Genomic DNA, 19,205 nt, shown 5'->3' with positions numbered 1-19,205 from the left:
TGATCAAGACCATCCCCAAGAAAGAGAAATGAAAAAAGGCAAAATGATTGTCTGAGGAGGCCTTACAAATAGCTGAGAAAAGAAGAGAAGCAAAAGGCAAAGGAGAAAAGGAAAGATATATCCATTTGAATGCAGAGTTCCAAAGAATAGCAAGGAGAGATAAGAAAGCCTTCCTCAGTGATCAATGCAAAGAAATAGAGGAAAACAAGAGAATAGGAAAGACTAGAGATCTCTTCAAGAAAATTAGTGATGCCAAGGGAAGATTTAATGCAAAGATGGGCACAATAAAGGACAGAAATGGTATGGACCTAACAGAAGCAGAATATATTAAGAAGAGGTGGCAAGAATATGCAGAAGAACTGTGAAAAAAAGATCTTCATGTCCCAGATAATCATGATGGTGTCATCACTCACCTAGAGCCAGACATCCTGGAATGTGAAGTCAAGTGGGCCTTAGGAAGCATCACTATGAATGAAGCTAGTGGAGGTGATGGAATTCCAGTTGAGCTGTTTCAAATCGTAAAAGATGATGCTGTGAAAGTGCTACACTCAATATGCCAGCAAATTTGGAAAACTCAGCAGTGGCCACAGGACTGGAAAGGGTCAGTTTTCATTCCAATCCCAAAGAAAGACAATGCCAAAAAATATTCAAACTACTGCACAATTGCACTCATTTAACACACTAGCAAAGTAATGCTCAAAATCTTCCAAGCCAGGCTTCAACAGTACATGAACCGTGAACTTCCAGATATTCAAGCTGGATTTAGAAAAGGCAGAGGAACCAGAGATCAAATTGCCAACATCCGTTGGATCATAGAAAAAGCAAGAGAATTCCAGAAAAACATCTGCTTTATTGACTACATCTAAGCCTTTTTCTGTGTGGAACACAACAAACTGTGGAACATTCTTCAAGAGATGGGAATACCAGACCACCTGACCTGCCTCCTGAGAAATCTGTATGCAGGTCAAGAAGCAACAGTTAGAACTGAACATGGAACAACAGACTGTTCCACATCGGGAAAAGAGTACATCAAGGCTGTATATTGTCACCCTGCTTATTTAAACTATATTCAGAGTACATCATGCAAAATGCTGGGCTGAATGAAGCACAAGCTGGAACCAAGATTGCTGGGAGAAATAACAATAACCTCAGATACACAGATGACACCACCCTTATGGCCAAAAGCAAAGAAGAACTAAAGAGCTTCTTGATGAAAGTGAAAGAGGAGAGTGAAAAAGTTGGCTTAAAGGTCAACACTCGTAAAACTAAGGTCACGGCATCTGGTCCTATCAGTTCATGGCAAATAGATGGGGAAACAGTGACAGAGTTTATTTTCTTGGGCTCCAAAAAATCACTGCAGATGGTGACTGCAGCCATGAAATGAAAAGACACGTGCTCCTTGGAAGAAAAGCAATGACCAATCTAGACAGCATATTAAAAATCAGAGACATTACTTCATGACTAAGGTCTGTCTAATCAAAGCTGTGGTTTTTCCAGTAGTCATGTATGGATGTGAGAGCTGGACTATAAAGAAAGCTGAGCATTGAAGAATTGATGCTTTTGAACTGTGGTGTTGGAGAAGACTTTTTGAGAGTCCCTATGATTGCAAGATCCAACCAGTCTCAATCCTAAAGGAAATCAGTCCTGAATATCCATTGGAGGGACTTATGCTGAAGCTGAAACTCCAATACTTTGGCGACCTGATGCAAAGAACTGACTCATTTGAAAAGACCCTTATACTGGGAAAGATTGAAGGCAGCAGGAGAAGGGGACAACAGAGGATGAAATAGTTAGATGGCATCACCAACTCAATGGTCGTGAGTTTGAGTAAACTCCAGGAGTTGGTGATGGACAGAGAAGCCTGGCGTGCTACAATCCATGGGGTTGCAAAGTTGGACATGACTGAGCAACTGAACTGATAAAAAAAATAATAAAGAGAAAGCTTAAAAAGAAGATATACTCACATACATACCTGCATATATATATAGCTTCTCCCTGCTTTCTTGGTTATAATTTTCCTAATTCGTTGTTCTACACCTTGCTCTTTTTCATATAGCAATTTATCTGGAAGATTGCTCTGAATCAATACATAAAGAGCTTCCTCACTTCTTTTATGGCTGTGTCATATGTATATTTTACAGTTTGTTCAGCTAGTACTCTGATATCATCATTTGTGTTGTTCTGGTCTTCATTACAACTAATGACACAATGAATAACCTTGTGCATATTTTTTTAACTAATGGAGATGTATTTTCAGGATAGATTCTGGATATAAGACCTCTAGGTCAAAGGGTAAAAGCATTTAAAATATTGTTAGATACACCCTCATTTTAAGGGATTGTACCACTGATCCTTTTTCTCCATGGGAAATGTTAGTTCTCTTGAAGGTTTCATATCCCTTTGTTCCTTATAAGTTGTTCTTTCAGTTTTTCCCATCACTCTTTTATATTAGTGAGTTTTCTCAGATGTGTGATCTTGGCTGCCTTCTTATATTAAGAGTAAGTGGCATTAAATAGCTTGCTGAGTGGGGCTTGTTTATTGAAAGCTTTTTGGAAAAGTTATGTCTGTCTGACTGCTGCTTTGGAGAAACCAGAATATAAGGATTATCTTTAGGCCTTTTCTTTGGGCTGGTCATATTCCCAAGGGAAGAATATTTTAATCTCATTCCTGGAGGGTAAGCCGGCTTACTAGCATTTTAGAAACCCAAAGACTAGGAGATCTTATTGTTCAATATGGGTGATCATATTTTGGTGAGGGGATTGGGGAGAGAATATTTAAAAGAGAGTTCATACTACTTTATACTAGATCATCATCCTTTTTTATGTAGAAGATTGAAATCAAGTGGCAGCATGGCTTTTCTGCCTCTAGCCCTTTAGCAGTATTGGGTATATAGCTTTATTCATCTCCTTGACAATATGATATTGTTTGGTAGTGGATTAATTTAAATAGTTACATGTATTGTGGTTACTGATCTACTTGGACATACTGCTGTTTCTTATTTTGTGCTTTTTGTTTATCAAACTAATGTGTCTGTGTCTGTCTTTCCTCCTATTAATGCTTTCTGTTTGGAAATAATAAAATTAATTTCCCTTTTCAATCTCCCCTGGTTTGGAAGTAATAGTTTATATTCCTGATTTTTGTTTGGTGGTAATTGTTTGTTTTTAATGGTTATGTTTAAATGTTTAAAATAAATTCTTGAATATACATTTTTTTTAGCAAAGGTAATAATCATCTTTTTTTCTCCCTGATTAAGACAAATTTAGTTTAACCCACAGAATGTCCAAAGCAGTTTCCCACTACAGTTACTGAAAATTTATTCCAGTGTTTTAACCCACAGCTTAGTGTCATGTTAGTTGTTAAATTAACCAACATTTTGTCAGTTTCTGTTTTTGTTTCTAAAAACTTTTTTCTTCTCTTTGAAGTTTTATTTCCTCCATCCTGTTTTGATTATCTAGTTTGATTATCTAGAGTTAAACTTTAATCTGGAAAAACAAATAAGCAACAATAGCAGGTATAGAAAAAGTGGTGGGGCCAGGTAATAATTATATGGTTTCAGTACATGAAACAGTGTGTTAGTAACATAAGATTAAGCAGGTATCAATGTAATTAAATAGGTGACTCATATTTAACCTATGAGAATGTAAAGAGCAAGTGCTATAAATCATTGGAGAAGTGTAATGATTATTACTGTATAATTATTCAGAACCATATTCATGCATTACCTTATCAATTTGTACAAAAAAACTTAGAATCCTCTCTTATAATGTGTTTCAAACTAAGTTTTAAAATACACCTCTCTGAGGCAGTTTCTTGATTTGTATACTGACTATGTACCATACTTTTCCTACAACAATCATGATTTATAACCTGTCCTCCTAGCATGATTGTTATAATGCTCACTGCCTTTATTCTCAGAAATGTAGCAATTTTGTCAGTAAATCATATGGTCACCTCATTTATAAAATTTGAAAAACTCCAGTTTGTAGGAATGATTTAAAGATCACAAATAATCCATGTGCAGAGTTATAGATAGTATTTTACATATAGTTCATGCTCAATAATGGTAGGTATCATAAGGAATAGCTTAGATTATGTGTGTCAATATTGATTTTTTTTCTCCCAAGCTTTTTAAAAGGTGAACCCATGTCCTGATAATGTTTTAACATCATTTGATTTCTGAATTATCTTTTATTTTTCAGCAGTCAACACTAACATGGTAAGCTGTAGTATTTATATACAAAAATTTGAATTGGTATTTTATTAATGGTTAATTAACTATGTTTTCCATGCATCTCAAACTCTTTATGAATAAATACTGATTTCAGTAGTGATAATTATAATAATTTTACATTTAGAATTTGTTAAGGTATTTTTCGCGACTGCAGCCATGAAGTTAAAAGACGCTTACTCCTTGGAATGAAAGTTATGACCAACCTAGATAGCATATTCAAAAGCAGAGACATTACTTTGCCAACAAAGGTCCGGCTAGTCAAGGCTATGGTTTTTCCTGCGGTCATGTATGGATGTGAGAGTTGGACTGTGAAGAAGGCTGAACGCCAAAGAATTGATGCTTTTGAACTGTGGTGTTGAGAAGACTCTTGAGAGTCCCTTGGACTGCAAGGAGATCCAACCAGTCCATTCTGAAGGAGATCAGCCCTGGGATTTCTTTGGAAGGAATGATGCTAAAGCTGAAACTCCAGTACTTTAGCCACCTCATGCAAAGAGTTGACTCATTGGAAAAGACTCTGATGCTGGGAGGGATTGGGGGCAGGAGGAGAAGGGGATGACAGAGGATGAGATGGCTGGATGGCATCACTGACTCGATGGACGTGAGTCTGATTGAACTCCGGGAGCTGGTGATGGACAGGGAGGCCTGGTGTGCTGCGATTCATGGGGTCGCAAAGAGTTGGACAGGACTGAGCGACTGAACTGAACTGAAAGTATTTTTCAGTTATAAAAATGGTTTCTGTAACACAGGTCAAATATCTAGAATATATGTTTTACTTTAGCTCTGTTTTTGGATTAGCTTCATGTGTATATATTCTGAAATTGGGCATATTCTGAATTTAGCTTTATGGTCCAAATTTTATTGATTCAAGAATTTATCATTTGAAATGGATAGGGCAGTTGTTTATCTGAATTATGATACTTTGTCAAATAAATTAATATGCAAATGAAATATATTTCAGTTACTTTAGAACAAACATTGAAAGCACTTTTTGCATATGAGCCATGTTAATTAATAACATCTACTTTTTTTTTTTTACTATTTTTTTTTTAAACTTTACATATTTGTATTAGTTTTGCCAAATATCAAAATGAATCCGCCACAGGTATACATGTGTTCCCCATCCCGAACCCTCCTCCCTCCTCCCTCCCCATACCATCCCTCTGGGCCGTCCTAGTGCACCAGCCCCAAGCATCCAGCATCGTGCATCGAACCTGGACTGGCAACTCGTTTCCTACATGATATTTTACATGTTTCATTGCCATTCTCCCAAATCTTCCCACCCTCTCCCTCTCCCACAGAGTCCATAAGACTGTTCTATACATCAGTGTCTCTTTTGCTGTCTCGTACACCGGGTTATTGTTACCCTCTTTCTAAATTCCATATATATGCGTTAGTATACTGTATTGGTGTTTTTCCTTCTGGCTTACTTCACTCTGTATAATAGGCTCCAGTTTCATCCACCTCATTAGACCTGATTCAAATGTATTCTTTTTAATGGCTGAGTAATACTCCATTGTGTATATGTACCACTGCTTTCTTATCCATTCATCTGCTGATGGACATCTAGGTTGCTTCCATGTCTTGGCTATTATAAACAGTGCTGCGATGAACATTGGGGTACACGTGTCTCTTTCCCTTCTGGTTTCCTCAGTGTGTATGCCCAGCAGTGGGGTTGCTGGATCATAAGGCAGTTCTATTTCCAGTTTTTTAAGGAATCTCCACACTGTTCTCCATAGTGGCTGTACTAGTTTGCATTCCCACCAACAGTGTAAGAGGGTCCCCTTTTCTCCACACCCTCTCCAGCATTTATTATTTGTAGACTTTTGGATCGCAGCCATTCTGACTGGTAATAACATCTTCTTTTTATATAAGAAGTGTCTGAAAATAAGAGAATGTTTTTAGTAACTAATTTAACAAGGTTAACAATAACATTTGCAGCCTTAATCAGCGTTGGATGCAGTGTATTTCTTACAGTTCTTAACATTTTGGCTTTAGAGTATGACAAGAGTCTTGATTCACAGTAATATACTTACTTGAGTATTCTCCTGAAAGTGGACCTGGGCAAGCCAATTTGAATTTAAACTAACAACTTCATGCCAAATTATACTTTTCTAATCAACTATACTGTCATAAGAATTTGGAATGTTTGCAGAGATGATTAAAAAAAAAAAAAAAAAGCATATCCCCAGGTCTGTATTTGTTTTCTTTGAATCTCCTGATTACCACTCTCGTCTTTCTCTACCCTCCTCTTTAACACCCCAGATAATGCATTGATGATCTTCCAGTCTGTAATATATGACATTTGAGTTTAAATTTTTCCTTGTTTTTCTAAAACCTAATAAAACTACAGTTGTGGAACACTGTGAAAATTCCTTTTGATTTTCAATAGCTGATTTTTAGATCTATTCTGACAATAAAATTTGAATTCTTTAAAATTCACTTATTTACTACATAAAATAGAAATTTCTTTGGGTCAATATGCATTAGTAATACATTGTCATACTTATGATTATCTTGTTTTATTGTAAAAATTGAAGCATGGCCAGGCTTTCTTTACTGTTAATCACTATTTAAAACTTTAATCAGAAATGAATTGTAAATATGGTGGCAATAAAACTTCTATATTTAAGTTCTCAGTGAAAACAAGGGCACAACTTTTATTTTTGGATGTAAGACAGGGTGATACATAACATATGTAACTTTTTAAAAGATTTATAAGCACTATTTTGTAATTTTTTCTTTTCACTCGAAATTGGATGTTATCTGATGTAAGCATACCTCCATATCTATTTCCTTTTTAAGCACTATTAGCATCTCAAGTCGGAGAAGGCAATGGCACCCCACTCCAGTACTCTTGCCTGGAAAATCCCATGGATGGAGGAGCCTGGTAGGCTGCAGTCCATGGGATCACTAAGAGTCGGACACGACTGAGCAACTTCCCTTTCAGTTTTCACTTTCATGCATTGGAGAAGGAAATGGCAACCCACTCCAGTATTCTTGCCTGGAGAATCCCAGGGACGGTGGAGCCTGGTGGGCTTCCATCTATGGGGTTGCACAGAGTCGGACAAAACTGAAGTGACTTAGCAGTAGCAGCAGCATCTCAAGTAAAGGAGAGGTAACATTCATTCCATTAATTTAAGTTAAGCTTCTAATATACCTTTTCTAAATAAAATTCCCTATGAAATACTGTGTATGGATTTACATATTAATGAAACCTTTTATTTGAATCATGAAACTAGAAAATGTATGGGAAGAAGAACTCTTGAGGAAATGTTACGTAAGGTGGAAGGAAAGCACACCACTTAGATTTTTAAATTAATCCACAGCTGAATAACCACATTGTGTTTGTAGGAAATAACAGTCAATACTTTGCAATTTTTGAAGTTTTACAAGACAGCTGAGCTTTGTTAGTCTTAACACATCACTTTATTAAAGCCCATTTGTACATATGGTTATAATTATATATTGTTGCTAGTTTTGGAGGAAATATATCTGTTTTTGAGATTGAAGTAGAAGATACCTGCAATAAGATGATTGAATTATGAAAAAGAGTTTAGAGAACTTATTGATCTCTTAACATCAAGCCACAGCTGTAATGGTTTCTTGTTTGTTAGATGAATTGCAGTGGTTACTTAAGTAAAACTCTATGCAAATATCTCATGATTCTGACCATACTCATACATACAAGAAAGAGTCGAGTAGAAATATGTAGAAATTTGACTAAATTTAGTTTAATCTAGAAATTTGACTATTTATACAATGTGGATTTTTTAAAGTTATTTTATCTTAGTCATTAGAAATAACCATTCTCTAGTTTCTTTAAAGGCTGGTTCATTAAAGGCATTAAACTGTGATTCCTGCTACCTTCAATCAACTGACAGGTCATTTTGTCTTTCTTGGTTGCCTTTTTGTCTTATTTTTCCTTGAATTGAATCAATTGCTTTAGGGCACTGAGTTTTTGGTTTGTTTTTTGTTTTGTTTTCTTCATATTGTTTGCACTTGGGGTTTATTGAACTTGTATTTATTGATTTAAAGTTTTTACTGAATTTGGAAAATTTTTAGTCATTATTTCTTCAAATTATTTTTGTCCATTTCTCCCCCTTTCAAAGAATCCAGTTACATGTATTTTCACTTGAAGTTATCCCACAGCTCACTCATGTTCTGTTTATTCTTTTTATTTTTTTCTAAAAATTATTGGACTGTGGGTTTTCCAGATGGCGCTAGTAATAAAGAACCCGCCTGCCAATGCAGGAGATGGTAAGAGATACAGGTTCAATCCCTGGGTCGAGAAGATCCCCTAGAGGAGGGCATGGAAACCCACTCCAGTGTTCTTGTCTGGAGAATCCCATGACAGAGGAGCCTGGCAGGCTACTGTCCACAGGGTCACAAGAATGGACATAACTGAAGCAACTTAGCAGGCACACAGGCACACGTTGGAGTACAGTTGATATATAATGTTGTGTTAGTTTCTGCTACACAGCAAAGTGAATGAGTTATGTATATACATATAACACTCCTTTTTAGATTCTTTTCGCATATAGGTTGGGCTTCCCTGATAGCTCAGTTGGTAGAGAGTCTGCCTGTAATGCAGGAGACCCTGGTTCAATTCCTGGGTCTGGAAGATCCACTGGAGAAGAGATAGGCTACCCACTCCAGTATTCTTAGACTTCCCTGGTGGCTCAGCTGGTAAAGAATCGCCTGCAATATGGGAGACCTGGATTCAATCCCTGGGTTGGGAAGATCCCCTGGAGAAGGGAACAGCTACCCACTCCAGTACTCTGGCCTGGAGAAGTCCATGGGGTCCCAAAGAGCTGGACACGACTAAGCGACTTTCACTCTTTCACTTCCCACGTAGGTCATTACAGAATTTTGAGTAGTGTTCCCTGCGCTATACAGCAGGCCCTTATTATTTATCTATTTTATATATAATAGTATGTATATGTCAATCCCCGGAGAAGGCAATGGCACCCCACTCCAGTACTCTTGCCTGGAAAATTCTATGGACGGAGAAGCCTGGTAGGCTGCGGTCCATGGGGTAGCTAAGGGTTGGACATGACTGAGTGACTTCACTTTCACTTTTCACTTTCATGCATTGGAGAAGGAAATGGCAACCCACTCCAGTGTTCTTGCCTGGAGAATCCCAGGGACGGAGGAGCCTGGTGGGCTGCCATCTATGGTGCCACACAGAGTTGGATACGACTGAAGTGACTCAGCAGCAGCAACATATGTCAATCCCAATCTCCCAATTTATCCCTCCTCCTCTTTCCACCCCCACCATAAGCATAAGATTCTTTTTTTACATCTGTAGCTCTGTTTTGTGAATGAGTTAATTTGTACCATTTTCTAAAGATTCCACATTTAAGTGATATCATATGATATTTGTCTGACTTTGTATGATAATCTCTCAGTCCATCCGTGTTGCTCCAAATGGCATTATCTTACTCATTTCCGTGGCTGAGTAATATTCTGTTGTATATATGTACCACATCTTTATTCATTCCTCCATTGGTATGCATCTAGGTTGCTTCCATGTTCTGGCTATTGTAAATAGTATTGCAGGGAACATTGGGGTACATGTATCTTTTTGAATTATGGTATTCTCCAGGTTTATGCCCAGGAGTGGAATTGCTGGATCATGTAGTAGCTCTATTTTTAGTTTTTTAAGGAACCTTCATACTGTTCTCCATAGTAGCTGTACCAATTTACGTTCCCACCAACGATATAAGAGGGTTCCCTTTTCTCCAGCCTTCTCTAGCATTTATTGTTTGTAGATCTTTAGATGTTGGCCATTCTGACCAATGTGAAGGAAATGCCTGCTTGTAGGGGTTTTTTTAAATTTATTTATTTATTTTATTTTTACCTTAGTTTCGGTTGCACTGAGACATTGTTGCTGCTTGCAGGCTTTCTCTAGTTGTGGCAAACAGAGGCATCCCTTCATCGTGGTGCACAGGCTTCTCCTTGCAATGGCTTCTCTTGCTGTGGAGTTCAGGCTCAGCTGTTGCAGTGTGCAGGCTCCAGAGATTGTAGGCTCAGTAGTTGTAGTTCGCGGGCTCTAGAGCACGGGCTCAGTAGCTGTGGTTCATCAGCTTAGTTGCTCCAGGGCTCGTGGAATCTTCCCAGACCAAGGATCAAACCCCGAGACCCCTGCATTGGCAGGCAGATTCATATCCACTGTGCCACCAGGAAAGTCCTTCACTGTAGTCCTTCATTTGCATTTCTCTAATAATTAGTGATGTTGAACATCTTTTCATGTGCTTTGTAGCCATCTAAAAATGTATGTCTTCTTTGGAGAAATGTCTATTGAGATCTTCGGCTCATTTTTTGATAGGGCTGTTTGTTTTTTTGATACAGAGCTGCAGGTGCTGTTTCCACCACTTCATTTGCAAATATTTTCTCTCATTCTGTGGGTTGTCTTGTTATGAAAACTAAAGACCTTATGAAGTCTATATAAATAACACATGAATTTCTGCATCATGATTTGGATTACTGACTATATACTTTAATTTATTTTACAAATCAGAACATCTCATGGTGTCTTTCTAAGGTAACATGTCATTATTTTACCACATCATAGGCAGAGTTTAGCTTTATTAGATTCCACAATAAAACTAATGTTTTTCTTCATTCTTTTGTTGTAAAAAATTGCTTATTTTTTTCACAAGTTAAACAGCAAGTTAATAGTATTTTCATTGATCATAATTTGTTTCCAGAAGGACCAGAAAAACTGTTATGACCAAATGACCTGGCTGAGGTTACTTTACTGCGAAGCTGCAAAGTGTTTTATTTGAATTTAAAATTATACAAACTGAATTGAACTGAAGCCAACAAAGAAAAGGAACTATTGGAGAAAGAGCTTAATGATTTGTGAAATCTTAAATATAATGTATATATTTTGTAGGTTTTTCCTCGGATGTATATCTCAAAATATGGACATATTCTCAAGGACTCTTTTTCGAACTTCTTTTTCTAAAGCTAATTTGACAAATGTCTTTATTTTAGTAAAGAAAAGAAAGCGACTGGAACGCTTTGGACTCCTTTGACATGCTTCCTTAACTTTTCCTCTCTGAGTTTTGTATATTAAATATAATAACCAAATTAAAAGATTACACAATGTTCTTTCTTTCTAATCACCAGTATGTTAATCATTGACATTGATTTTATAATTAAAATTTCACTGTTATAACATAAAATTTAAAAATTAGTTATCAAAGATATTTAAGTTATTAGAATGGGGTCGGCTCTTTTACTTAGGACATTTTAAGTTGGTTGTGGTATTTAAAAACAGCATTGCAAAATTATAGTTACCTTTATAGTATTCACAAATTTTGGTTACTTTTCACATGTTTTATGTGATTATGGAGAATTTATTATAAACAATACTGAATTTCCTCATGGTGGCCTTGGATTAAATACATATGGCTGCAGATTAGCTAGAGTACTTGTCAAAATAAATTATAAGCTCAAGCTTCATTATCATTTGTAGCTTAAACATAGTGAATCCGATACAGCCTTTCTTCATAATTTTGATGCTGTTTGCAGTAAATTTGATATAGAACAGTTGCTAACGAAACCCAATTCAGATGTGTGACCACTTTTATGGAAAACATCTGGGGTAATTATAATTAGTTCAGGATGTGTACTGTTTAAAAATAATCTTGAATTCATGGAGAAAGAAGCGTATCTTTTCCTCAATGACTAGAATAATCCAAGTTGGTATAAAAATTCTTTAAGTTATTGGTAGCTATGCTTAGAGTATAATTTTAGAGTATTCCAAAAGGAAATAATGAGTAACTTTTATGTAAAATGCCAAATTGGCACTTTACACCTGTTAGTGTGTTTCGTTTAGAACAGCTGTGTCTTTTATTATCAGTAAACAGATGCAGAAAGTAATGGAATGTTTTAAAGCAATATGTTAATCCTGTCTTCCACTACTGAGCTGTCTCACAATATAGTGATTAAGTATTGACTGTGCAGCTGTTACTTACAATTATAGAATTTCTTAGTTAATTTCTTCTTCCCATGCCCAAATGTTTTAATATTTAGAGATCTAGTTTCTAATTTTAAAGTGTTTCATAATGTAGTTTGTTTATTGCAGTTTGATTTCTAAAGTTATTTGTCTATTATGAAGACAAATTCATATGTTTATAAAACTCCTTATATTTTGGTAATTGACTCATATTCTAGCTAGGATAAAAATTTTAAGTATTTTAAAAAATAAATTATGAATATGAGGATGATTATTAAATATGACAATTTTGTACTGTTACTAATAGCTAACATTTATTCTGATTTTAATGTCTGAAAAATATTGTGCAAAGAGCTTTATTGTGATATTATTCTTGCCCCTTTTAGTAGTTGAGGAAATTCAATCTTAGGCACATGAACAAATTGACCAAAGTCTTCCAGCTGAGAAGTGGTAGGGATTGGATTTAAACCCAGGCATTTTCGCTTCCCTGGTGGCTCAGACAGTAAAGAATCGGCCTGCAATTCAGGAAACCCAGGTTCGATCTCTGGGTCAGGAATTTCCCCTGGAGAATGAAATGGCAACCCACTCCAGTATTCTTGCCTGGGAAATCCCACAGACAGAGGGGCCTGGCGTGCTACTGTCCACAGGGTTGCAAGGAGTTGGACACAACTGAGCGAATATAGATGTTTACATTTTCACTGTCAGGCTTCTCGTTCTTAACAACTTTGTATTTTTCTTGCCATTAGCATCTAATAGTAACACTATACAGATGAGGGGATTTTTTAAGCCCTATGTTCATCCCCAAGTGATAATTGTATCATTTAGTCCCCTTGCCTCAAAGGAAAACACAAAACATTTATGGGAAGATGGAAAGCTCAAAATCTTGGTACCTCACCACATGCTGACTGTGTCCCTGATCTTCAACATCATCAGGAGTGTCTTGCAAGACAGATATCGTTTCATAGTTTTCACTAGAAAGGTTTTCAAATATCCTTTTATGGTTTTACTTTAATTGTGCCACTTTGTGGATACAATACTAACAATCTATTTTCCTTCCCCAAAAGAACCTGTCTTTGGTTCAAAAGATTTTAAAGAGCAGTATGATGTGATTTCTACTTACATTATTTCAGTTATGCCTTAACCTAGAACTATCAATTATTGTTGAAACTTATTAAATGACTGTTCTGTCAGATATTATTACTATTTAGCACACTCCATTTATTTTGTCATTTTTCATAGGAAGTATCCCATTGTATATATGAAGAAACTAAGACTCAGAGATAGGAAATAAATTGGTCAAGATCACAGCTAGCAAATGATGTTTGTATGCATTTGATTTTTTCTTTGAAAAAAAAAAAAAAACTGGAAATCTAAAAGTGTCCAGCTAATTATTTTTATAGAGAGCTTTTAAGATTTCTGTCTCTAACAGATGGCTACTTGTAGTTTCTCTTGACACTGATGAGAATGCTTATAAGATTAACTAGGATCAACATGTCATGAGGTATTGCTGGAAAATAATATTGTGAAAGTTCATTTTAAGGTGGTTCTTAAGAGGCAAAATGTTCTTGTAGGCAAGCTGTCTGAAATATCAAAAAGAATAGACATGTCTTTTATCATACAATAACATGAGACATCATTTTTCATGTTGCCAGAGTCTTAAATGAAGAAAGACTTTGCAATTTTGGGAAATGGAAGGAGCTATCTCATAGTTATTCAACATTAATATTTTATTCAGACTATTTCTATTGGTGTCTCCATCAAATGGAGAATGCAAGAGATAAACAATAAAATTATCATTTTATATAATACAGAGATCTTGCAGAATTATTTGGCAGTTTGGTTTTTTATTTACATTTTTGAAGTTACTTTTTTTTTTTTTTGAGAAAATTACAGATTTACATACAATTTTATGAAATAGTACAGAGAGCTCCCACGTACCCTTCACCCAGTTGCCCTCATTGGTAACATTGCAAAACCGTATAGACAGTATCCCATCTAGGACATTGATGAGAAAATGACCAAGATACAGAACATTTCCATCATCACAAGGATTTCTCATGTTAAGCTTACACAGCCACATCTGCTTCCTTTCCACCTCTCTAAGCCTGAAAACCACTAGCCTCTTCTGTATAATACTGTCATTGCAAGAATGTATAAGTGGGACCATACTGTGTGTGACTTTTGGGGACTGACTTTTTTTCACTCATCATAATTCTGTGGAGTCTCACTCAGGTTGTTGCAGGTATCACTAGTTGGTTCTTTTTTGTTTCTAACTAGTTAGACTTCCCAGGAGTCTGGGAACTTCCTGGACTTCACCTGGATTTCACCTCTACTTCCCAGGTGGCAGTGGTAAAGAATCTGCCTTCCAATGCAGGAGACATGGGTCCTATCCCTAGCTCAGGAAAATCCCCTGAAGAAGGAAACGGCAACCCCCTCCAGTATTCTTGCCTGACGGGCTGCAGTCCATGGGGTCGCAGAGTCGGACGTGACTGAGAATACACACACAATATTTGATAATGTGGATGTACCTCTGTTTGTGTAACCATTCACCCATTAAAGAACATCTGCTTTGTTTCCAAAGCAACATAAATCTGATTTCTGTCACAGTACTAAGGTTTTATCCTTTTACATTTTACACTTAAGTCCATATCTAATTTTGAAGTAATATTTGTATAAGATGTGAAACTTAGGTCCAGGTTTTTGTTTTTTTGTTTTTGTGGGGACAGGGAGTTAATGGATTCTAACTTGGTCCAGCACCGTTTGCTGAAACTGTCTTTGCTCCACTGATTTGCTTTTGCACCTTAGTGAAATGAGTTGAGCACATTTGTGTAGCTGTGCTTCTTCCTTCTTTTTGTGTTCCATTGTATCCCTTCATCCCTTCATCAGTATCATCTGTGTGTGTTAGTTGCTCAGTGTTCTCTGACTCTTTGTGACCCCATGAACTATAGTCCACCAGGCTCCTCTGTCCATGGAATTCTCCAGGCAAGGATCCTGGAGTGGGTTGACGTTCCCTTTTCCAGGGGATCTTCCCAACCCAGGGATCAAACAGGGTCTCCCGCATTGCAGGCAGATTCTTTACCATCTGAGTCACCAGGGAAGCCCTCCACCAGTATCATAAAACCTTGATTACTGTAGCTATATAATGTCTTAAAATTGGACATTTTATTCCTCTATTTTTTTCAAAGTTGTTTTAGTTTTCTGGCTCCTTTTACGTCACATAAATTTCAGAAATCATGTCTATACAAAAATTGTCACTGATTTTGATAGGAATTGAATTCAACTTGTATTGGGTTGGCCAAAATGTTTGAATTTTGGCCAAACCAATGTATTAGTGCGGCAAGTATTGAAATCTTTACTATATTGAGTCTTCCAGTTAATGAACACAGTATGTTTATTTATTTAGAATTTTTTATTTCTTTTATCAGCATTTTATAGTTTTAGCATCTAAGTATTGTCACAAAGAATCAGGTGTGACGGACCACACACACACAGACGTTCTATGCCTTAACTAGATTTATAGCTAAGTAGTTCATTTTTCTTGAATGATTTTAAAGGGTATGGTATTTTTGCATTTTGGTGTCTACATGATCATTGCCAGTATGTAGAAATATAATTAGTTTGTGTATTTCTCTTGTATCCTGTAGCCTTGCTGAACTCATTTATAATTCTAGAAATTTTTTGTGGATTCCCTGGGATTTTCTAGATAGATTGTCACGTCATCTGCAAATAGGGTCAATTTACTTTCTTTTCAATCTGTGTGCATTCCTTTTTCCTACCTTTTTGCCCTGGCTATTACCTTCTAACACTGTTTTCAATAGGAGTGATTAGAGAGGATATCCTTTCCTTATTTCCTATCTTAGGGAGAAAACATATTGTTTTACCATTAGTTGTAAAATTAACTGTAGGTTTTTGTAGATAACTCTATCACATTGAAGTTTTCTCTAATCTCGTTTTTATGAGTTTATTTTAAATGATGAAGTGGATGTTGAATTTTGTCAAGTACAAAATTTATGTGTGATTCGTATTATCATGTGATTTTTCTTTACCTTGTTAATATGAAGTCCTGCTTTTTCAAATATTGAAAAGTCCTGATTTTTCAAATATTGAACCAGGCTGTGTCCTTGGAATAAACTCTACTTGGTCATAATGAAAAAATAATTTTATATGGTGCTGAATTTTAGTTGCTAGTATTTTGTTAAGGATTTTTGTATCTATATTTACAAGCAATATTGTCTATAGTTTTTTCATACTGTCTTTTGTTTCTGGATCAGGGTATTACTAACTTCATAAAATGAATTATAGTGTCCTATACTCCTCTGTTTTCTGAAAGACATTGTACAGAATTTGTATCAATTCTTCTTTAAACATTTGGTGGGATTATGACGTGGAGATTTCTTTTAGTGGGAGTTTTTTAAGATGATGAAGATGAATTAAATTTCCTTAACAATCATTGACTTATTCAACCCAGTGGAATTATGGATATGTTGGACTATGGAAATTATGTTTTATTTTTGGTGAGTTTTGATAGATAGTAGTTTTTGAGGTAATGCATTCTATAATGTCAAATTTATGTGTACAGGAGTCTTTGTAATATTCCCTTTTAACCCTTTTGATATATACATAGTCTATAATGATGATACTGTTTCATTGCTGATATTGATAACTGATATCTTCTTTCCTTTTTCTTCGTCAGCTTTGTGAGCAGTTAGTCAACTGAATTACTCTTTTTGAAGAACTAACTCATTTCTTTGATTTTTCTCTATTTTTTCTGCTTTGAATATCATTGATTTCTGCTCATTATATCCATTCTTCCACTTAATTTGGATTTATTTTTATCTTTTTCTAGGATATTGAGGTAAGAACATGACTTTTGATAAGAGACTTTTCTTCCTTTCACATGACATTTAATGGTATAAATTCCCCTCTCAGTACTCCTTTCACTATGTCATGCATATTTTGATATGCTTTATTTTTATTTTCACTTAGTTCAGTATACTTTTAAAAATTTGTTTTGAGAGTCTTTAATCTGTCTTATTTAGAAGTGTGTTTTGTAGCTTGCATTGTTTGAAGATTTTTCTGACATTGATTTTTAGTTAGATTCTCTGATGGACAGAGAACACACTCTATAATATTTTAGTTCTTTAAAATTTGTTGAGGTTTGTTTTACAGGCCAGGATGTGGTCTACCTTGGCATATGTTCTGTGGACCTTTGAATAGAATGTGTATTCTACTGATACGGGTGGAGAATTCCATAAATGTTTATTAGATGCTGTTAGTTGATTGTACTGTTCAGATTTTATATCTGTCCTGATCTTGTTCTATCCTTGTTGAGAGGAAGATGATGAAGTCTCCAACTATCATTTGGATTGTCTATTTCTTTTTTCAGTTTTATCCATTTTTAGCTCACACATTGCACCTCTGTTGTTCACTGCATACACATTTCAGATTTTTATCTTGTACTAATGGACTGATCTTTTTATATCATACAGTATCATTCTTTGTAATTTTCTGAAAATTATTTTATCTGATATTAATATAGCCACTCCTGCTTTCTGTTGATTTATGTTTACAAGATACATATTTTTCTATCCTTTCATTTTCAACATGACTATATTATTTTATTTGAAGTTTAATTTCTTGCAGACAGCATATACTTGGGTCATGTTTTTTAATCCTCTCTACCCATCTCTTTTAATTGATAATAATGAGGCCACTTATGTTGAATATAATTATGGACATTAGACTTAAATCTGTTTTTCATTTCTCTGTTTTTTTTCTGATTTCCTCTGGATCACTTGAATATTTTTAGAATTCCATTTTGATTTTAGTGTTTTTGAGTATCTCTTTGTTTAAACTTTTTAAGCATTGCTCTATATGTATACACACATAACATACACATCCTTATTGTTTTCTGTTGGTATTGTCATATTACCAGTTCAAGTGAATTGTAGCAGACTTACTTCCCTTGATGTTCTTTTACTGTCTCCATTTATAAGATAGGACTGCAAGGAGATCCAACCAGTCCATTCTGAAGGAGATCAGCCCTGGGATTTCTTTGGAAGGAATGATGCTAAAGCTGAAACTCCAGTACTTTGGCCACCTCATGCAAAGAGTTGACTCATTGGAAAAGACTCTGATGCTGGGAGGGATTGGGGGCAAGAGGAGAAGGGGATGACAGAGGATGAGATGGCTGGATGGCATCACTGACTCGATGGATGTGAGTCTGAGTGAACTCCGGGAGTTGGTGATGGACAGGGAGACCTGGCGTGCTGCGATTCATGGGGTCGCAAAGAGTTGGACACGACTGAGCGACTGATCTGATCTGATCTGATCTGATAATTGTCTTAAGTATTTGCTTACTTACATTTAGAGATACCATATAGAGTGTCATAATTTTTACTTCAGCCATCAAAAACAATTTAGAAAACTCAGAGTAACATGTATTGTCTTTAACCATATCTTTTGCTCACTGCAGTCTTTCTTCCTGATATGCCAAGATTTCTTCTTTTATCATTTTCTTTCTGTTTAAAGAATTTCCTGCAACTCTTTTTACACGATATCCCCTGGTGGCTCCAATGGTAAAGAATCCACCTGCAATGTGGGAGACCAGGGTTCAATTCCTGGGTTGGGAAGATCCCCTGGAGGAGGAAATGGCAACCCACTTCAGTATTCTTGCCTGGAGAATTCCATGGACAGAGGAGCCTAGTGGGCTACAATCCACGGGGTCGCAAAGATTGCTGAGATTTTCCCATTTTCATTTGTTTAGTGTGTGTTCTTAATCCTTGAAACATTTAAAAATCTGCTTTAAAATCTTTGTCAGATAATTCTAACATATCTCTTATCTGGGCATCGGCATCATTATCTTTTTCATTCAGTCTGAGTTCTTCCTGGTTCGTTGTATGATGAGTAACTTTCAGTTGAAACTTGAACATTTCTTTGTTGAGAATTATAGTGTGAGACTGAGTATTATTTAAAACTACTGCTTCAGCTGGCTTCCTCTGATATCTG

At 35.9% G+C, this 19,205-nt stretch overlaps 1 non-coding gene across 1 annotated transcript; it reads left to right on the top strand.

Annotated features, from left to right (window-relative positions):
- The first annotated feature begins 8,780 nt into the window (after window positions 1-8,780).
- TRNAY-GUA (transfer RNA tyrosine (anticodon GUA)) lies at window positions 8,781-8,853 on the top strand. Its single transcript has one exon. It is a non-coding gene; the product is annotated as a tRNA-Tyr (tRNA).
- The last annotated feature ends 10,352 nt before the right edge of the window (window positions 8,854-19,205 follow it).

The sequence above is a fragment of the Bos javanicus genome, chromosome 2 (genome assembly GCF_032452875.1).
Source record: "Bos javanicus breed banteng chromosome 2, ARS-OSU_banteng_1.0, whole genome shotgun sequence".
Classification (NCBI taxonomy): domain Eukaryota; kingdom Metazoa; phylum Chordata; class Mammalia; order Artiodactyla; family Bovidae; genus Bos; species Bos javanicus.
This window is presented reverse-complemented; position numbering and strand designations above follow the sequence as displayed.